We start from the raw sequence: 6768 nt of genomic DNA, 5'->3' as shown, positions 1-6768 counted from the left end.
TGACCTCTGCCTGACCCTGACCCTGTGTCTGCTTGCCGTCCTGCATCTTTGCCCCACCTATCTGGATTACGGACCTCTGCCTGCCCCTGACCCTGAGTCTGCCTGCTGTCCTGTACATTTGCCCCACCTATCTGGATTACGGACCTCTGCCTGCCCCTGAGTCTGCTTGCTGACCCCTGAGTCTGCCTGCCCTGAGTCTGCCTGTATCTTTGCCCCACCTATCTGGATTACGGACCTCTGCCTGACCCTGACCCTGAGTCTGCCTGCTGTCCTGTATCTTTGCCCCACCTATCTGGATTACGGACCTCTGCCTGACCCTGAGTCTGCTTGCCGTCCTGTCTGCCCCACCTTGCCTGCCTGCCGTCCTGTATCTTTGCCCCACCTATCTGGATTAAGAACCTCTGCCTGACCCTGAGTCTGCTTGCCGTCCTGTATCTTTGCCCCACCTATCTGGATTACAGACCTCTGCCTGACCCTGACCCTGAGTCTGCCTGCCGTCCTGTATCTTTGCCCCACCTATCTGGATTACCGACCTCTGCCTGACCCTGAGTCTGCCTGCCGTCCTGCATCTTTGCCCACCTATCTGGATTACCGACCTCTGCCTGACCCTGACCCTGAGCCTGCCTGCCGTCCTGTATCTTTGCCCCACCTATCTGGATTACGGAACTCAGCCTGACCCTGACCCTGAGTCTGCCTGCCGTCCTGTATCTTTGCCCCACCTATCTGGATTACGGACCTCTGCCTGCCCCTGACCCTAACCCTGAGTCTGCCTGCCGTCCTGTATCTTTGCCCCACCTATCTGGATTACTGACCTCTGCCTGACCCTGACCCTGAGTCTGCCTGCCATCCTGTATCTTTGCCCCACCTATCTGGATTACGGACCTCTGCCTGACCCTGACCCTGAGTCTGCTTGCCGTCCTGTATCTTTGCCCACCTATCTGGATTACGGACCTCTGCCTAACCCTGACCCTGAGTCTGCTTGCCGTCCTGTATCTTTGCCCCACCTATCTGGATTACTGACCTCTGCCTGACCCTGACCCTGAGTCTGCCTGCCATCCTGTATCTTTGCCCCACCTGTCTGGATTACTGACCCCTGCCTGCCCCTGACCCTGACCCTGAGCCTGCCTGCCGTCCTGGACCTTTGCCCCACCTATCTGGATTACTGACCCCTGCCTGCCCCTGACCCTGAGCCTGCCTGCCGTCCTGTACCTTTGCCCCACCTATCTAGATTACTGACCTCTGCCTGACCCTGACCCTGAGCCTGCCTGCCGTCCTGTATCTTTGCCCCACCTATCTGGATTACTGACCTCTGCCTGACCCTGACCCTGAGTCTTCCTGCCATCCTGTATCTTTGCCCCTCCTATCTGGAATACGGACCTCTGCCTGACCCTGACCCTGAGTCTGCTTGCCGTCCTGTATCTTTGCCCCACCTATCTGGATTACGGACCTCTGCCTGACCCTGACCCTGAGTCTGCTTGCCGTCCTGTATCTTTGCCCCACCTATCTGGATTACGGACCTCTGCCTGCACCTGACCCTGAGTCTGCCTGCTGTCCTGTACCTTTGCCCCACCTATCTGGATTACGGACCTCTGCCTGCCCCTGAGTCTGCTTGCCGTCCTGTAACTTTGCCCCACCTATCTGGATTACGGACCTCTGCCTGCACCAGACCCTGAGTCTGCCTGCTGTCCTGTACCTTTGCCCCACCTATCTGGATTACTGACCTCTGCCTGACCCTGACCCTGAGTCTGCCTGCCGTCCTGTATCTTTGCCCCACCTATCTGGATTACGGACCTCTGCCTGACCCTGACCCTGAGTCTGCCTGCCGTCCTGTATCTTTGCCCCACCTATCTGGATTACGGACCTCTGCCTGCCCCTGACCCTGACCCTGAGTCTGCCTGCCGTCCTCTATCTTTGCCCCACCTATCTGGATTACTGACCTCTGCCTGCCCCTGCCCCTGACCCTGAGCCTGCCTGCCGTCCTGTACCTTTGCCCCACCTATCTGGATTACTGACCCCTGCCTGCCCCTGACCCTGACCCTGAGCCTGCCTGCCGTCCTGTACCTTTGCCCCACCTATCTGGATTACTGACCCCTGCCTGCCCCTGCCACTGACCCTGATTCTGCCTGCCGTCCTGTACCTTTGCCCCACCTATCTGGATTACTGACCTCAGCCTGACCCTGACCCTGAGTCTGCTTGCCGTCCTGTATCTTTGCCCCACCTATCTGGATTACGGACCTCTGCCTGACCCTGACCCTGAGTCTGCCTGCCGTCCAGTATCTTTGCCCCACCTATCTGGATTACGGACCTCTGACTGCCCCTGACCCTGAGTCTGCCTGCTGTCCTGTATCTTTGCCCCACCTATCTGGATTACGGACCTCTGCCTGCCCCTGACCCTAACCCTGAGTCTGCCTGCCGTCATGTATCTTTGCCCCACCTATCTGGATTACTGACCTCTGCCTGACCCTGACCCTGAGTCTGCCTGCCATCCTGTATCTTTGCACCACCTATCTGGAATACGGACCTCTCCCTGACCCTGACCCTGAGTCTGCTTGCCGTCCTGTATCTTTGGCCCACCTATCTGGATTACGGACCTCTGCCTAACCCTGACCCTGAGTCTGCTTGCCGTCCTGTATCTTTGCCCCACCTATCTGGATTACTGACCTCTGCCTGACCCTGACCCTGAGTCTGCCTGCCATCCTGTATCTTTGCCCCACCTGTCTGGATTACTGACCCCTGCCTGCCCCTGACCCTGACCCTGAGCCTGCCTGCCGTCCTGGACCTTTGCCCCACCTATCTGGATTACTGACCCCTGCCTGCCCCTGACCCTGAGCCTGCCTGCCGTCCTGTACCTTTGCCCCACCTATCTAGATTACTGACCTCTGCCTGACCCTGACCCTGAGCCTGCCTGCCGTCCTGTATCTTTGCCCCACCTATCTGGATTACTGACCTCTGCCTGACCCTGACCCTGAGTCTTCCTGCCATCCTGTATCTTTGCCCCTCCTATCTGGAATACGGACCTCTGCCTGACCCTGACCCTGAGTCTGCTTGCCGTCCTGTATCTTTGCCCCACCTATCTGGATTACGGACCTCTGCCTGACCCTGACCCTGAGTCTGCTTGCCGTCCTGTATCTTTGCCCCACCTATCTGGATTACGGACCTCTGCCTGCACCTGACCCTGAGTCTGCCTGCTGTCCTGTACCTTTGCCCCACCTATCTGGATTACGGACCTCTGCCTGCCCCTGAGTCTGCTTGCCGTCCTGTAACTTTGCCCCACCTATCTGGATTACGGACCTCTGCCTGCACCAGACCCTGAGTCTGCCTGCTGTCCTGTACCTTTGCCCCACCTATCTGGATTACTGACCTCTGCCTCACCCTGACCCTGAGTCTGCCTGCCGTCCTGTATCTTTGCCCCACCTATCTGGATTACGGACCTCTGCCTGACCCTGACCCTGAGTCTGCCTGCCGTCCTGTATCTTTGCCCCACCTATCTGGATTACGGACCTCTGCCTGCCCCTGACCCTGACCCTGAGTCTGCCTGCCGTCCTGTATCTTTGCCCCACCTATCTGGATTACTGACCTCTGCCTGCCCCTGCCCCTGACCCTGAGCCTGCCTGCCGTCCTGTACCTTTGCCCCACCTATCTGGATTACTGACCCCTCTGCCTGACCCTGACCCTGAGCCTGCCTGCGTCCTGTACCTTTGCCCTACCTATCTAGATTACTGACCCCTGCCTGCCCCTGCCACTGACCCTGATTCTGCCTGCCGTCCTGTACCTTTGCCCCACCTATCTGGATTACTGACCTCAGCCTGACCCTGACCCTGAGTCTGCTTGCCGTCCTGTATCTTTGCCCCACCTATCTGGATTACGGACCTCTGCCTGACCCTGACCCTGAGTCTGCTTGCCGTCCAGTATCTTTGCCCCACCTATCTGGATTACGGACCTCTGACTGCCCCTGACCCTGAGTCTGCCTGCTGTCCTGTATCTTTGCCCCACCTATCTGGATTACGGACCTCTGCCTGACCCTGAGTCTGCTTGCCGTCCTGTATCTTTGCCCCACCTATCTGGATTACTGACCTCTGCCTCACCCTGACCCTGAGTCTGCCCGCCGTCCTGTATCTTTGCCCCACCTATCTGGATTACGGACCTCTGCCTGACCCTGACCCTGAGTCTGCTTGCCGTCCTGTATCTTTGCCCCACCTGTCTGGATTAAGAACCTCTGCCTGACCCTGAGTCTGCTTGCCGTCCTGTATCTTTGCCCCACCTATCTGGAATATGGACCTCTGCCTGACCCTGACCCTGAGTCTGCTTGCCGTCCTGTATCTTTGCCCCACCTATCTGGATTACAGACCTCTGCCTGACCCTGACCCTGAGTCTGCCTGCCGTCCTGTATCTTTGCCCCACCTATCTGGATTACGGACCTCTGCCTGCCCCTGACCCTGACCCTGAGTCTGCCTGCCGTCCTGTACCTTTGCCCCACCTATCTGGATTACTGACCTCTGCCTGACCCTGACCCTGAGCCTGCCTGCCGTCCTGTACCTTTGCCCCACCTATCTGATTACTGACTCCTGCCTGCCCCTGACCCTGACCCTGAGCTGCCTGCCGTCCTGGACCTTTGCCCCACCTATCTGGATTACTGACCCCTGCCTGCCCCTGACCCTGACCCTGAGCCTGCCTGCCGTCCTGTACCTTTGCCCCACCTATCTGATTACTGACCCCTGCCTGCCCCTGCCACTGACCCTGAGTCTGCCTGCCGTCCTGTACCTTTGCCCCACCTATCTGGATTACTGACCCCTGCCTGCCCCTGCCCCTGACCCTGAGCCTGCCTGCAGTCCTGTACCTTTGCCCCACCTATCTGGATTACTGACCTCTGCCTGACCCTGACCCTGAGTCTGCTTGCCGTCCTGTATCTTTGCCCCACCTATCTGGATTACTGACCCCTGCCTGACCCTGCCTGCTTGCCGTCCTGTATCTTTGCCCCACCTATCTGGATTACGGACCTCTGCCTGCCCCTGACCCTGACCCTGAGTCTGCCTGCCGTCCTGTATCTTTGCCCCACCTATCTGGATTACTGACCTCTGCCTGACCTGACCCTGAGTCTGCCTGCCATCCTGTGTCTTTGCCCCACCTATCTGGATTACTGACCCCTGCCTGCCCCTGACCCTGAGCCTGTCTGCCGTCCTGGACCTTTGCCCCACCTATCTGGATTACTGACCCCTGCCTGCCCCTGCCCCTGACCCTGAGCCTGCCTGCCGTCATGTACCTTTGCCCCACCTATCTTGATTACTGACCCCTGCCTGCCCCTGACCCTGACCCTGAGCCTGTCTGCCGTCCTGGACCTTTGCCCCACCTATCTGGATTACTGACCCCTGCCTGCACCTGACCCTGAGCCTGCCTGCCGTCCTGTACCTTTGCCCCACCTATCTGATTACTGACCCTTACTGCCTGCCCCTGACCCTGAGCCTGCCTGCCGTCCTGTACCCTGCCCCACCTCTGCTGACCCCTGCCTGCCCCTCCACTGACCCTGAGTCTGCCTGCTGTCCTGCCCCCCACCTATCTGGATTACGGACCTCTGCCTGCCCCTGAGTCTGCTTGCCGTCCTGTATCTTTGCCCCACCTATCTGGATTACTGACCTCTGCCTCACCCTGACCCTGAGTCCGCCCGCCGTCCTGTATCTTTGCCCCACCTATCTGGATTACGGACCTCTGCCTGACCCTGACCCTGAGTCTGCTTGCCGTCCTGTATCTTTGCCCCACCTGTCTGGATTAAGAACCTCTGCCTGACCCTGAGTCTGCTTGCCGTCTGTATCTTTGCCCCACCTATCTGGAATATGGACCTCTGCCTGACCCTGACCCTGAGTCTGCTTGCCGTCCCGTATCTTTGCCCCACCTATCTGGATTACAGACCTCTGCCTGACCCTGACCCTGAGTCTGCCTGCCGTCCTGTATCTTTGCCCCACCTATCTGGATTACGGACCTCTGCCTGCCCCTGACCCTGACCCTGAGTCTGCCTGCCGTCCTGTACCTTTGCCCCACCTATCTGGATTACTGACCTCTGCCTGACCCTGACCCTGAGCCTGCCTGCCGTCCTGTACCTTTGCCCCACCTATCTTGATTACTGACTCCTGCCTGCCCCTGACCCTGACCCTGAGCCTGCCTGCCGTCCTGTACCTTTGCCCCACCTATCTGGATTACTGACCCCTGCCTGCCCCTGACCCTGACCCTGAGCCTGCCTGCCGTCCTGTACCTTTGCCCCACCTATCTAGATTACTGACCCCTGCCTGCCCCTGCCACTGACCCTGAGTCTGCCTGCCGTCCTGTACCTTTGCCCCACCTATCTGGATTACTGACCCCTGCCTGCCCCTGCCCTGACCCTGAGCCTGCCTGCAGTCCTGTACCTTTGCCCCACCTATCTGGATTACTGACCTCTGCCTGACCCTGACCCTGAGTCTGCTTGCCGTCCTGTATCTTTGCCCCACCTATCTGGATTACTGACCCCTGCCTGACCCTGAGTCTGCTTGCCGTCCTGTATCTTTGCCCCACCTATCTGGATTACGGACCTCTGCCTGCCCCTGACCCTGACCCTGAGTCTGCCTGCCGTCCTGTATATTTGCCCCACCTATCTGGATTACTGACCTCTGCCTGACTCTGACCCTGAGTCTGCCTGCCATCCTGTGTCTTTGCCCCACCTATCTGGATTACTGACCCCTGCCTGCCCCTGACCCTGAGCCTGTCTGCCGTCCTGGACCTTTGCCCCACCTATCTTGATTA

Source organism: Oncorhynchus tshawytscha, linkage group LG13 (genome assembly GCF_018296145.1).
Source record: "Oncorhynchus tshawytscha isolate Ot180627B linkage group LG13, Otsh_v2.0, whole genome shotgun sequence".
NCBI lineage: Eukaryota > Metazoa > Chordata > Actinopteri > Salmoniformes > Salmonidae > Oncorhynchus > Oncorhynchus tshawytscha.
The sequence above is the reverse complement of the archived record's forward strand: the minus strand, read 5'-3'. Positions refer to the sequence as shown.